Raw genomic sequence first — 14973 nt, forward strand, 5'->3', positions numbered from 1 at the left:
CACAGTGGTATACATTACAGTAACACTGTGAATTACCTGTTCTCATTCCGAAAAAGCCTGACAATAGATGCCACAGTGCTCCGAGTCAGAATGGGCTGGACCCTTTGTCCAGCCTCTCTAAAGGACAAGCCATGATTGATGACATGGTCAATAATTGTTGCCCCAATTTCATTTGAAACTTGAGCTCGATTTTGTCCTCTTGCTGCTGCAGCTCCTCCACCACGCATACGGGCTCCTCTTCCTCTGGCCCCTCTGTCATGGCCTCCACCACGCATACGGGCTCCTCTTCCTCTGGCCCCTCTGTCATGGCCTCTTACTCTATGGCCTCTTTGATCCATGCTTGCAAATAGCAACACAGAGGTGGCATCTTTTATAGATGGATGAGGACTGATTGCTGATTGAAGAGTTGTGCAAATGAGTTTCACACAGGTGCATAGAGTTTTCTAATTATGCAAGTACTTTCTATCAGCTGTGAATAGATGTTTTCCTTTTGTTCACCACAGTGAATCCAATAGAGTTCGGGGTCTTTCAATGAGATCTGTGGTAACTGTTTTGACAAAGGGTGTGAAAAATGTGTGTAACAAATGAAAAAGTGTTAAAACATTTGCAAGAGAAGACTTCTGCTGTGCTAATAATGTGATGATGAAGATAAAGCGGATCCCAGTTTCATTTAGTGTGTCTTAGCAAATGAGAAAAACTGTAAACACTCAAACAGCATTGATTAGCCAATCTCCTCTGGTGGGGAAGGGGGAGGAAGAAGGAAAGTAAAACACCTTTCTGATTGGCTGACATCTAACACCTGTTGGACAGGTTTTTACATAACTGATTTTTTTTAGACTTGGACTGAAGGTATAAGGGTGTGCTGTTGTCCTCGGATCAGATGCACACAGACACCCGGACTGAAGAGGAAGAGAAGAGAAGAGCAGCTTCATCTCTGCCAGAGTTTCCTCAACACACGAAGGTTTAAAGAGTCTTTAGGTCGACCTGAAGAGTTCAGCAGGTGAGAATCGTAGCAGAGGAATCTGTAAATGTCTGATAATCAGGATCACTTTGATCACATTGTTCTGTGTCTCTGTTTAACTAGACAGTAGAAAGGTTTCCGCATGCTGATAAGCTGATTGAAAAATGTTTATTTGAAATATTCTGTAGAGTTTCTCTCTGATTAAAATGACAGTGATCTAAAGATTTGCATGTATTACTGCCAGAGGCTCTCATGTACATCAACACTATTGCTCAGTCATCAGTGAAAAATGTAGAGAATGTCAAAACTGGTCAGACAGCGGCGGTGAAACTGGCTGAGGTCTGTTCAAAACAACCGTCTTAAAACTCTGACACACCTTTGGTCTCACTGAATCCTACAGACTGGCTCATCTGTTAAACGTTCACAATGTTCAATTTGGAGACATAAAACACATTTTGAATGGGCTTCACCAACATTGGTGATTACAACTATATAGCTATATATCTGAACTATACAGTGGTAATTAAAGCTGCAAACAGTGATGAAGAGCCGTCTGGGGAAATAGTGGTCATGGCTATTCCAAAAAAAAAAAACACATGTAAACTCTTGCAAGTTAGAATATACTAGTACACTAACCATATATTTCTGGTATTTTTGGTTTGTGTGTGAGTGAGTATGTGTGTTGTGTATGTCCTTGGTAACTTGCTGCTTGTAACAGAGTAATTTCCCAATTTGGGATTAATAAAGTCCATCTATCTATCTATCTATCTATCTATCTATCTATCTATCTATCTATCTATCTATCTATCTATCTATCCTTTCATCCATTCATCCATTCATCCATTCATCCATCCATCCATTCATGTGATTTTTCTTTCTGATTCAAATCCTAATGTCATAAATTCCAAATTATCATCTGATCTTCAGTTCTTACATGATTGGTTAAAAAAGAACCACCTGACCATCAATGGAAAGAAAACTGTCTTTTTCTTACTGATTTTATTACCTTTGCAAACCAAGATCTTGTCGTCAGAAAGACTTACAAATATCTTGGTGTTCTACTTGATCCACAGTAATCTTCCAAAGTGGTCTCATCATTGCATTGCACTCACAGGCACAAACGCTCTGACTTACCAGAACTACATAAACAGCCATGCTATTGTATTTTATTTTCAGATTCAAAATAGCTCTTCACCAGCACTTGCTGCACTTCTCCCAAGACATAATATGAGACCAGTACGCTTCACTAGGTCAGTCTCACAGGCAACATTTGGAATGACATTCCCCACCATATCAGAATACTATCAACCATTACATATTTCAAAAAGTCATACAAACTGTTTCTTTTTGACAGTCACACTTGCACACATTGATTGTTCATGTATTGTTCTAGCCTTGTTGGTCTGTATTGATGTTTTAGTTGTATCTGTCTAGCCCACGCTAATGTCCTCTACAAATATTTTTGTCCTCATGTGCCAAAACTGTGCTCAATGTTCTATGTTGCTGCAGAACAGGAACCTGCTGGAAACCAGTTTTTCAGGCCTGTTTATACTGTAACTTAATTGCTACTTTTAAACTTTCCTGTATAATAAATGAAATGAATCCATCCATCCATCCATCCATCCATCCATCTATCCATCTATCCATCTATCTATCTATCTCAAAATACTGAGTGAACTTTAGAAAGAATGAAGTACGCAAAGTCCGATGACGTCATTTACGTGCATATTAGTAGTATATTAAGTGTGGATTTACTGATCCAGCGGAGAGGATGGTTTGTCTACTCCAGCAGCAGTTCACAAGATTTTGTCCAAATTTAAAGACTTAGTTAAAACAGACTACACACGAGAGCTTTCGTTACAGCCTGTTTGTGAAACAAATCGTTATTTATAGAGTAGCGCAGTGGTTGTTAAACCAGCGCTGTGTAGAATCATGCAGACAGAGCAGATTGAAATATGGCTTTCTTAATGTTTATGCCCGTTAAGCTGATGAGAGATATTGGGCTAACACCGCTACTCCAAATATCAGTGGTTTACGGGCAACAGGCTGCTGGTTTCTTTGGAAACACGGTTTCTGTGATGTGGTGACGGCTGGGAATCATTGGGCTCCGGTACACTGAGACGACGTGGAAACCCAGTATTATTAACGACTGACAATGGCTGGTCGTCAAGTGCAATCATGCAATGGGCAAGAGCCTAGCTATTTTTTTACAGCCAAAAATCTCCAAACGGCTGGCATTGCTCCTCTTCCATTGTCTATACCTGCTTTAAGAAGTTATTCCCTCCAGAAAAACGCGATTATGCAATCGCATAATTCAATGCATAATCAGCCAAAGTCCGCATATTTATGCAGGGCTTGCATGATTTCATAGTCGTAGACTTTTTTTTTTCGTTGCAAAAAAGTCACACATATCTTAGCAGAAAGTTGAAAAATCTTGCGTTTACTTCACACAAGAGCAGCCATTTTCCCCTGTTGCCATAGGAACGTTATGAAGTGACGTAATTACGCGACGTGAACATCATCGAAAAGCTGCAAAAACATGATGAAACCGCAGTTTTTGCAAGTTCCTACAATTTTTGCAAGTTGCCGCAATTTCATCGCATAAAATTGCATAAATATCCCGCATATTCCATCACATTTTTTAAGAAAACGTGCCGCATAATCAAGGATTTTTGCCCGCAACAATCACAAAAAAACTCTGTGTTTTTCTGGAAGGACTGGTGATTGTCACATTCCTATGAGGTGGTATCGAGTGTGGTAGTATCGGAGTAATTTTATGACTACAAGTACATGAGTAGATACTGGCATCGATATCAGTGCATCCCTAGTCTAAACTGGACTTTGAAAATTTGTTCCTCCAGTGAACTATGGCACACATCGTTGAAGACTCTGAACAGTTTGTTGAAGACTCCAGCCTGGGGGTCCCAGAGAAGATTGGCTCTGGGGATTTTGGACAAATCTACAAAGCCAGGCATCATCAGTGGGGCTATGACGTGGCCATTAAACTGCTTCAAGGCGAGGGGTAAGTGCTTACAAAGGGTTTCCTGTTTATAACTACATACAGTTGTGTGAATTACTCATAATGCAAACAAACACACACAGGACTGAGAAGTCTTTGCTGCGTGAGATCAAGATGATGAGTCAAGCCACCAGCCCGTATGTTATGGCCGTCAGAGGGGTCTTCAAGGGTCAAAAGCTCTCCTCTGATGCGTCAACAAAGCTTGGTCTAGTCATGGAGCTCATGAAGAGAGGATCATTGGCCTCCCTACAGGTACTACTCATATATTTTACTTAGAGTAGCAATACTCTGTAAAAAATACTCATGCTACTAGTAAAAGTCTTGCATTAACAATAAAAAAGCATAGAATAAATAATATATAATACATTTGTTAACTGACTTCTATGTTCAAATAGTCATTAGTAAAGAAAAGAAGAACATTAATATAACAGCATATTAGGGCTGTGTATTGGCAAGAATCTGGCGATACAATACTGATACTGACATATCACGATACATGGGTCACGATTCAATATATTGCAATATATTTCGATACTGTACGTAAGGCGATATATTGGGACTTTTTTTAAGTGTAATTTTAGAAAAACTAATATTTAAAAAAAGACATGATGTGCATAAAAGTCAAAAAAGTTTACTTTAGGTAAACAATTCAGTACGCAGAAAATCAAACTGCCAGTTTGGGATTGTGGTTCCCAGGTTCTTAGTGAGCTAATGTTTATATGCTAAAGTAGGCCAAAGTTCAGCCATAGCTACATTGTTAGCTTCTAGCAAAAAGTCAGGCACTGCTAGGCACTGTTAGGCACTGCTAGGCACTGCTAGGACACTAGTGGTGTGTCTCAGCATAGCCATCTAGTGGTAGGGGGTTTAAACACAATATAAACGTGAACCACTGTCTTACATGAATATTTTTGCACGTAAAAAAAATCGATATTCGTTTTTGAAAATCAATACAATATTGCAAAATAAAATATCGCGATACTCAAGTGTATTGATTTTTTTTCTTACACCCCTACAGCATATTCCAAACCTTTGAATGGTAGTGTAGGCTATATGTGTAGCTCACTATCTCCACTATTTGTGGATCTGAAACAATTTTACAGGAAGCATTGAGGGGACCTCCACCCTGGCCGCTGGTCTTCAGACTGGCTCACCAAGTGGCTCTGGGTATAAACCTCCTCCACAGTCTGCCCCGTCCCGTGCTCCACCAGGACCTGAAGCCCCAAAACGTGCTGCTGGACGACGCTCTCAATGCCAAGGTGAGTCCCAGGCTTTATCAATCAATCAATCAATCAATCAATCAACATTTATTTATATAGCACTTTACAGTAACCAACAGGTATCCAAAGTGCTTAACATCATGTAACATATACAATAAAAAGAATGACACATAGAAACAATAAAGTCAGAAGAGGTTGCATATAAATAGGAGAAGGAAATTGTCACACCACTACTATGTATTAAAAGCCTTTCTAAACAGATAGGTTTTGAGTTTAGACCTAAAAAGTGCTACATCTGTAGTCGTCCGAATTTCAGGGGGTAATTTGTTCCAGAGTCTCGGGGCAGCAACTGCAAAAGCCTGATCACCCCAACGTTTGTACTTTGACCTTGGGACTTCTAAAACCAGCTGATTTGAGGACCGCAAGGACCGGTTGTGCTCACGCAGGGTTAAGATCTCGGACAAATACTCCGGGGCCAGTCCGTTTAAGGCTTTGAAAACAAACAATAAAATCTTAAAAACCATTCTAAAACGCACAGGGAGCCAATGAAGGGTGTAGAGAACAGGAGTAATGTGTGCGCGTCTAGATGTGCGAGCAGCAGCATTTTACACAAGTTGAAGTCGTGAGATGGAGGTCTGATTCAGACCAACATAGAGAGCATTACAGTAATCCAACCTTAAACTAATAAAAGCATGAATCGCCTTTTCTAGATCATGCCTGTTGAGGAAGGGCTTAACTTTAGCCAGGAGACAAAGCTGGAAAAAGCTCATTCCAACAACATTGCTGATTTGCTTATCAAATTTCAAGTTGCAATCAAAAGTTACCCCCAGATTTTTGACAGCTGGCTTAAGGTATGAAGCCAGGGCTCCCAAACTCACAGCTGGACAGTTTGGCATACCTGAAGTACTAAAGACGATACACTCAGTTTTAGCTTCATTCAAATGAAGAAAGTTTTGTGAAAGCTACAACTTAATATCATTAATACAGCTAAGCAGGGAGTCTAGTGCGACACTGTCATTCGGTTTCATAGGCAAATAAATTTGTAAATCATCTGCATAACAATGAAAAGACAGGTTATGTTTTCCTATAATAGCCCCTAAAGGCAACATATATAAGGAAAACAGAATGGGGCCAAGATTAGAACCCTGGGGTACCCCACAGGAGAGAGGAGCAGTTGATGAGGATAAGTCACCAATCATGACCGAGAAGCTTCTATTTGTCAAATAGGATCCAAACCATGTAAGTGCCAAGCCTCGGATGCCTCCACAATGATCAAGGCCAGAGAGGAGGACTGCATAGTCCACTGTATCAAACGCCGCTGTGAGGTCCAAAAGCATTAAAACAGCCAGATTCATGTGATCTAAAACCAGATTGAAATTTTTCAAACACAAAGTTCAGTTGTAAAAAGGCTTGCAGCTGTATAAAAACAACTTTTTCCAAAACCTTTGACAGAAAAGGCAGATGTGAAACTGGTCTAAAATTGGACAATACTGTGGGGTCAAGCTGAGACTTCTTGAGTAGGGGTCTGACCACAGCATGTTTAAAAGCAGCTGGGACAGAACCTAAGCTAAGACAGGAATTAAAAAAAGTAAGAAAACTTGACCCAATGGTGCTATTAAAAACCTCCTTCACTATCCTGGCAGGAACAATGTCTAAAGGACAGTTGGTCGGTTTCATGTGTTGCACTACCTCAGTTAGCAATGTCAGAGAAACTGGCTTAAATTCCCTAAACACAGCAGAGTGCGTAGGAGCAGCAGGTACAAACACATTGACATTAGCACTGGCGTTTTGCCTGACAGAAGCAACTTTGTCAATAAAATAACAGAGAAAATTCTCACATGTACTGTTTGAAACATCTGTCGGAGCAGAGGTGCATGGATTCCCAACAGAGTTTATCACATTGAATAACACTCTAGGTTCATGGCAACTGCTAGCTATGAGAGATGCTGCATCTTTGCCACCTTCACAGCCTTCTGGTATGCTGCTAGACTGTCCCTTAATAAACCCAGAGATACATGCAAATTGTCCTTCTTCCATCTTCGTTCAGCTTTTCTGCAGTGTTGCCTAAGGGCCCTTGTGGTGTCATTTAGCCAGGGGTCCGCCTTAGGTTTAATAGTTTTAGTCCGAACAGGGGCAATAGAGTCCAAAATGTCAGTACATGTGGAGTGGAACACAGAGAGAATCTTATCTGGGGAAGAGGGAGATACCAGACCATTCTTTGCATAAAACTGTGAGCCCACAAATGCAGAAGCAAACTCTCCAGCTGAAGAGGAGGTGATGCAGCGGTGCCTAGAAGTTGAGGATATAGGCCTACTAGCAGGTGGTGGAACACTGTTCTCAAACCTGATGGGGAAGTGATCTGAAATACCAGTTTCTGTTATTTCACTGAGTGAAACTGAAAGCCCATATGAGATGATGAGATCCAGGGTGTGGCCAAGATGATGTGTCGGCCCTTCCACACATTGATTAAGGCCAAATGAGTTCAAAAAAGTTTTAAAATCATGAGCAAGTGGGTTTGAGGGACAACACACATGGATATTGAAGTCCCCACAAACCAGGAGCTCGTCGTATTTAGGAACAACATCAGCTAAAAACTCTGAAAACTCGCTCATAAAATCCTTGTTGAGTTTTGGTGGGCGATAAATAACTGCACACAACACAGGAGAATCCAGATCAGCCACAAACAGCTGAAGCTCGAAGCTATTATAACTGAGTGCAGGTAATAATCTGCATCTGTACTCATCTTTGAAGAGAGTGGCCAGCCCACCACCCCGACCTGACACTCTGGGAGAGTTGAGGAAAGAACAGCTGGGGTGGAGGAGCTCCGAGAAGGCACTGTCATCACCTGGTTTCAGCCAGGTTTCCGTCAACAACAGAAAGTCTAGCGCATTTGTCGTAAAGAAGTCATTCAAAATAAAAGTCTTATTCGTGAGTGATCTAGTGTTGATCAGCGCCATGCGAATTGAGCATCTTTCAGTCTGTTGGGAAGCACGATTGATCGGGCGGAGATTCCCATGCTCACAGCCTCGCTTTGAGCGCTTCCTGTTCCAGCAGCGGGGAGATGGGCACTCGGAGTCGGGTACAGTCGACCGGAGCCACCGGTAACTGTGTACCAGAGAACGCCGCGGATTGCAGCCAATGAACTCCGCGGAAAACCCACCACAAGGATAGCCCAGATCGCTGGTGGAGGATGATGCCAGGTGCGCTCTGAACCTGACACGTACTCCTCTCTTACCACGTCTCCTGCGGTGATTGTTGCGGAGCGGCAGGCAGGGTTGACGCCGTAGATAGGCCGGTATGGGCGCCAGGAAAGGTGGCGGCGTAGATTGACCATCAGCGCCGTAGATCGGCACTTTCTCCGCAGAATAATATATACTTAAAAGAGTCAGGCGATCATACACCAGCAGAGGTGACACATTTCGAATGACAAACAGTAGACAGAGGCAAATATACAATAATTCCAACACAGGTAAGCGGCAAGACACACACAGCGGCGCCATCTTGGACCCAGGTCTCATGTTTACATTGTTCCACCACCAGGACAGAATCTGCATTGTTTCTCTTCAATCTGAGAATCCTAAAACCTTGAGACCAAAGCTCCCCACCGCAGCTTCAGCAGTGGAAGATTTAAACATTGCCCACTCGGGTTCAATGCCCCCAACCTTCACAGGGAAGCCAGAAAGGTCCGCCGGAGGTGTGAGTTAAAGATCTCTCAAACAGGGGCCTCCTCCAGACGTTCCCAGTTCACCTGTACTACCCGTGTGTCAAGGTCTTTGTCTAACCCTAACAGTCTCATGACGGCTAATGTAAAAACCAACCCACAGAGAGAGTTCTGTGGAGCTGATAGTCTTAATTAGCTTTCTAGTAACTAATTTGGCTTGAATGTAATGGACGTTCATTAATATCAAAAAGTTATGCACTAAAGCTTTACTGACAGTTTAATGTAATGTTAACACATAAAGCTAAATAGTTTCTTAAAGTTTGATAATGAGGCCTGCTATGATATATTTATGACAGGTTATGTTGTTTATGTTAATGTCAAGTTGTCATAACACAAACATTTCAAACAATGCTAACTTAGCATTAGTGTCATAATTTACCAAATGACTCTTAATTACAACAGTCATGAACATTGATAAAGACTCCTTCATGTTCATGACTGGTTTCATGTCAGTCTTCTCCACACCCCTTCAAATAAAGTGTTACCAAATAAGGAACCTCTTCTGCCTCCTTCCTCTCTTTGCTAATCCTCTCTGCAGCTTACAGATTTTGGCCTTGCCCGGACTTCCTGCAGCGTCGCACATGTTCCCAAGAACGGTGAACCACTAGGAGGGACGATTAACTACATGCCACCAGAGGCTTTTAAAACATCATACAGACCTTCCAGATCCTTTGATATCTACAGTTACAAGAGCATCAAACCAGCATTTGAATAAAAGTGTTTTATTTATCATATAATAAATAATAACTGGAGACGGGATCACTCCAGCTGTCATGCTAACACATGTTCAGTCTTGACAGGAAGTCAAAATATCAGTCGCTTAGTCCTTTAACAGGAGAGGGAATTGTTTTCAGGTAGGAGGGATACTAATATGACTTCATGCACAGATTTCCTTATTGTCATTGAATATCCTCATTCTCACATGAGCATTAATTTACAGACGACAACAAACCCTAGCCATCAATCAACCAGGGTGTGATTGTTATGATGGATAATAATCCTGACATGAAACTCTCTCTGTCTGTCTTTTAGTTTTGGGATACTCCTTTGGTCCATTGTCACAGGGAAACAACCATATGGAAGTAAGTGACTGTTGTGTCTTTAGCAGACCCTCCAGGATTTCACAGCCTTTTTTTTTTTATAAATCTTTTTATTAGATTTGTCGTTCACATATAACAACATTTGACACATACAATCCATCCAGGTAGTCTTTTTGCAAGGTAGCAAGAACCCTATCTTACACACCAATGGTAATTGTCAATATTATGTTAATTTAAGAACTAAATACAATGTTTTTTATAATCATAAAGAGACGGAGTTTACTTTAGAGACTCTGTACTCGTGTTATTACATTATCTGGGTCACATGACATTGATGTAACAAAAGATGTATCATGGGATTTATTTGTTCGAAACGTGATACATAAATAAATTAGGGCTGTCAAAGTAACTAATTAGTCTAAGAAAAAATAACGCATTCAAAAAATTAGATTAATCCATTCCATATTGACATTTTTTTTTACTTTCTTAAAAACTATCGGTTCAGGCACCGTTTTAAAAATATCGCTTTAGCACCGGTATCGGGAAAAAACCCAAACGATACCCAACCCTATTCCTGTAGCAATTTTGAATGTATTTCCTCAGCATAAGGCATATTATTGATTGTTATGGCCATTATTTGAACAGTGAAAATAATAATAAAGAGTTTTTTTTAACTTTAATGTCACTAATGCTGATTATTCATTGATTAATTTGTATTGAAATATTTAAAGTACTTTCACAGCAAAAAATATGTATGCGATTAATTTAGATTAATTAATAGCAGAGTATGTAATTCATTAGATTACATGTTTTAATCGATTGACAGCCCTAAAATGAATACGTTTGACTAAAAGACAGTTATTTTGTTAATCGGAATTATTTCTGAGATAATTAATTGTACAGTCAAATTTGGAATTGTTACAGCTCTACTCAATGAAATTTACAACAGCAGGTGGCAGAGTTGTTCCATTTAGCAGGATTTAACCTGAACCTTTACATAAGCATCAGTCCAGACCGTCTAGTCAGGTATTACCAAGGTCTCAAGGTCTCAGGGCCTGTGCAGAACAACTAACGGGGATTCTCACTGAGATCTTCAACATCTCCCTGACCCAAGCCATTGTCCCATCCTGCTGGAAATCTGCCATCATCATCCCAGTTCCAAAAAACATCAGCTCGTAAAAGCCTGAACGACTTTAGGCCAATCATACTCACATCAGTGGTAATGAAATACCTGGAAAGGCTGGTTGCCCTGCACATCAAGGCCTGCCTCCCACCATCATTTGACCCTCACCAGTTTGCCTATAGGGCAATCCGCTCTACTGAAGATGCCATTGACATCACCCTCGACTCATCGCTAAGCCACCTCAAACACCCAGGTAGCTATGTAAGACTGCTCTTCATAGATTTTAGCTCAGCCTTCAACACAATAATCCCGGACATTCTGATTAAAAAATCTCTTGGGCTTCCTCTCCAACAGACCACAACAAGTGAGACTCGGCCACCATCTCTCCTCCCCCCTTACACTCAGCACTGGCTCCCCCCAAGGCTGTGTGTTGAGCCCACTCCTGTACACTTTACACATCTCACCCCTCCAACCTCATCATAAAATTTGCAGATGCCACCACGGTGGTCAATCTAATTTCAGGTGGAGATGAGACAGAGTACAGAGATGAGGTCCAGTCAACCTGGTGCTCATCAAACAACCAACTGCTGAACACAATAAAATCCAAAGAGATCATCATTGACTTCAGACGTAACAGCACAGCCCACGCCCCACTCTACCTGAACGGCGACTGCGTGGAAAGGATTCCATCTTTCAAATTTCTGGGAGTACGCATTTCTGAAGATGTCTCTTGGTCCACAAACACTAAAGAAATAACAAAAAAGGCCCAGCAGCGACTACATTACACAAACGCAGCGTTTTAAGAGGAAAAACCATCTTGAACAGAAGCTGCTGGTGTCCTTCTACCGGTCAATCATTGAAAGTGTACTCACTTTTTGCATCACAGCTGTTCAACCTGCTTCCCTCTGGCAGGCGCTATAGGTCAACGAAAGCACGCACCGCCAGACTAACAAACAGCTTTTTCCCCTGGGCCATACGTTCACTGAACAAACAATAACCCTGTGCAATAATGGCCATTTTCCCACCCCAACCCATCCCCCATCCCCCATCCCATGCCAACCACACTACCTCTGGAAATTATCTCATCTGTGAACTTTCTTGTTATGCTGAAACCTGCTGCTATCTTACACATATGTGTATGGGAGGGTGTGTGTTGTCTGGGACGGATGGGAGGGTGTCAGTCAATTGCCCCATCCCAAAATACATGTGCTGTATATGTGAGTGGGTGAGTGTGTGTAGGAGAGACATCAGGATGGCCGAAAACCTGTGCATCTTCCGCCGAAGGCTAAAAACACATCTCTTCTGACTACACCTCGGATAAAGGGTTATATATTCATATACACAGTTTATACGTGTGGAAATTGTAGTAATCTTGACAGAGACAACTTCTCACGTTGAGCACACAAATGCGTGTCTCATTTATCTATATAGGGAAAACAATTCATTCACAAAATGGTGCTACCCAGCAACCCAACCCCCAGGTCCCACGTGACGTCATCACACGCTTAAGGGGACCACAATCCCTAAACCAACGTAATACATGCACAACATATTACATTAAACAATAAAGGTGAATTATGTCACATTCACTACACACATCCCCCCAGAATTCACCACATCAGAAATGGAATCAAACAGTTAACGGGGAGGTGGGCGTGTTAACCGGCCACAACGGCTGTGCTGCACCAGAGGCTGAGGAGCCCCAACAGCAACAGGCGCCCCGTAATGGCCTGGGCATGGGGAAAGGAGTGCACGAGGCTTGGGAGGGAGGGGAGCATGGGGTGGGGGCAGAGCTGGAGGCCGTCCACGCCGTGGGGGCTGGGCCAGGTCAATAGGCCTGGCCACATCCAAGTGAGCCGGTTTAAGGCGGTCGATGGAGAGCTGCTCTGGCTTGCCGCCTCTGTCCACCACAAAATGTTTGTCGCCGGCCTTCAAAACCCGGAAGGGGCCATCGTAGGGTGGGCGTAGCGGCCCCCTGTGGGCATCGTGGCGAATGAACACATAGTCAGCAGTCTGCAGCCCAGCTGGGACGTGCGACCGAGGGAGGCCGTGATGGGAAGTGGGGACAGGAGCGAAAAGCCTTGCATTATCCAGCAGAACAGACCTCTGGAGAGCAGCAGACCAAGGAACCGTGGTGCTAGGGACAAAATCCCCTGGAACCCGCAGCGGCTGTCCATAAACAAGCTCAGCGGATGAGGACTGAAGGTCCTCCTTTGGCGCAGTCCTGATGCCCAGCATCACCCACGGGAGCTTGTCGACCCAGTTGCCGTCTTTGAGGCTGGCACGCAGGGCAGCCTTCATCGATCTATGAAAACGTTCACAGAGTCCGTTAGCCAGCGGGTGATATGCGGTTGTGTGGTGGAGCATTACTCCGAGCAACAGCGCTCCACAGCTCAGATGTGAACTGTGCCCCACGGTCCGAGGATATGTCCGAAGGAGTGCCGAAACAGGTAACCCAGGTACCGACAAATGCCCGTGTCATCTTGACAGACGCCACAGACGTCAGGGGCACAGCTTCAGGCCAGCGGATGGTCCTGTCAACCATTGTTAACAGGTATGTGAAACCGTGAGAGGAAGGCAGAGGACCAACCAGATCCATGTTTACATGGTCAAAACGTCGCTCTGGAACTGGGAACAACTCCAACGGGGCTTTAGTGTGGCGGCATACTTTGGCCCGTTGGCACTCAACTGTTAGCCCAGTCCCTAACGTCCTTCTTGAGACCGCGCCAAACAAACTTAGCTGCAATCAGTCTTTGTGACGCTTTGGAACCCAGGTGGGAGAGTCCATGGATGGCATCAAACATGTTGTCTCCATACTGTGGGAACGATCGGCCGAGGATTGCCTGTGGAAACGTCACACAGGAGCATGGTGCCGGCCTCGCCAAAAACAACGTCCTCAACCCGCAGCTCCGTATCAGAGGTCCTCAGGAGTTGCACGTCCGGGTCCGTGGCCTGATCCGCTGCCACACGTTTGTAATCCAAACCAAGGTGGACAGCCCCCGCCACAGCCCGTGACAGGCAGTCCTTAACGTCAAAGTGATTGTCCTTACTGGCAACGTGCTGTAAGTCCGTAGTAAACTCCGAAATGTAGGACAGATGACGTTGCTGGCGGGCGGACCACGGCTCAGCCACCCTGGCCATGGCAAAAGTCAGTGGCTTGTGGTCCACAAAAGCAGTGAAGTGTCGACCTTCAAGCAGGGAACCAAAGTGTCTGATGGCGAGATAGAGACCCAGCAGCTCCCGGTCGAAAGTGCTGTACTTCCGCTCACTAGGGCGCAGCTGACGGCTAAAGAAAGCCAGCGGCTGCCAGGCACCGCCCACCCACTGTTCTGTAGTCTGAGGCGTCTGAGGTGATGGCGATGGAGGCTGCAGGATAACACTGGGCGCCAGCCGGCACCAGGTTTAGGGATGATGTTGAGGGGCGACGCCCACGGGCTGTTGGACCAGCGGACTATACCCAGCCGCTCCATGTTTGCAAACTCAGCCTTTGCAACGCCAAGCTTAGCCGGGTCGAGGCGCCGAGCACGGGCGTACACGGGCGGACCAGTAGTGGCGAGATGGTGCTCCACACCATGCTTCACGGTAGATGCAGAGAAAGTAGGCTGTGTGAGGGCTGTGAATCTGGCCAGCAGACGGTTGAAGTCATCAGAGGCCGAGAGCATGCTAGACAGCCGTATAGAGTCACTGTAGCTCAGGGTGCACATATAAGAACAAAACGTGACGGCGTCAACCAAACGGCGGTTCTTCACATCCACCAACAGTTCATGTGCACACAAAAATTGGCTCCGAGAAGGGGCACGGCAATCTTAGCCATCACAAAATCCCAGCCAAAACGCTGTCCTCCAAAACATAATCCAACCTACCTTGTTCCATACGTGTGAATGGGGCTACC

General features: G+C 43.9%; 1 long non-coding RNA gene and 1 pseudogene across 1 annotated transcript in view; both read right to left on the reverse strand.

Annotated features, from left to right (window-relative positions):
• The window catches only part of LOC118495066, a 12118-nt gene extending 4121 nt beyond the window's left edge, over window positions 1–7997 (reverse strand). Inside the window, exons 1-2 of the long non-coding RNA XR_004897380.1 lie at window positions 7188–7997; window positions 1334–1337 (exon numbers count right to left, since the gene is read on the reverse strand). This is a non-coding gene — a long non-coding RNA (uncharacterized LOC118495066). The remainder of the gene's footprint in view (window positions 1–1333; window positions 1338–7187) is intronic.
• The window catches only part of LOC118495060, a 1111612-nt pseudogene that overhangs the window by 99721 nt on the left and 996918 nt on the right, over window positions 1–14973 (reverse strand).

This window comes from Sander lucioperca, chromosome 5 (assembly GCF_008315115.2).
Source record: "Sander lucioperca isolate FBNREF2018 chromosome 5, SLUC_FBN_1.2, whole genome shotgun sequence".
In the NCBI taxonomy this organism is placed as follows: domain Eukaryota; kingdom Metazoa; phylum Chordata; class Actinopteri; order Perciformes; family Percidae; genus Sander; species Sander lucioperca.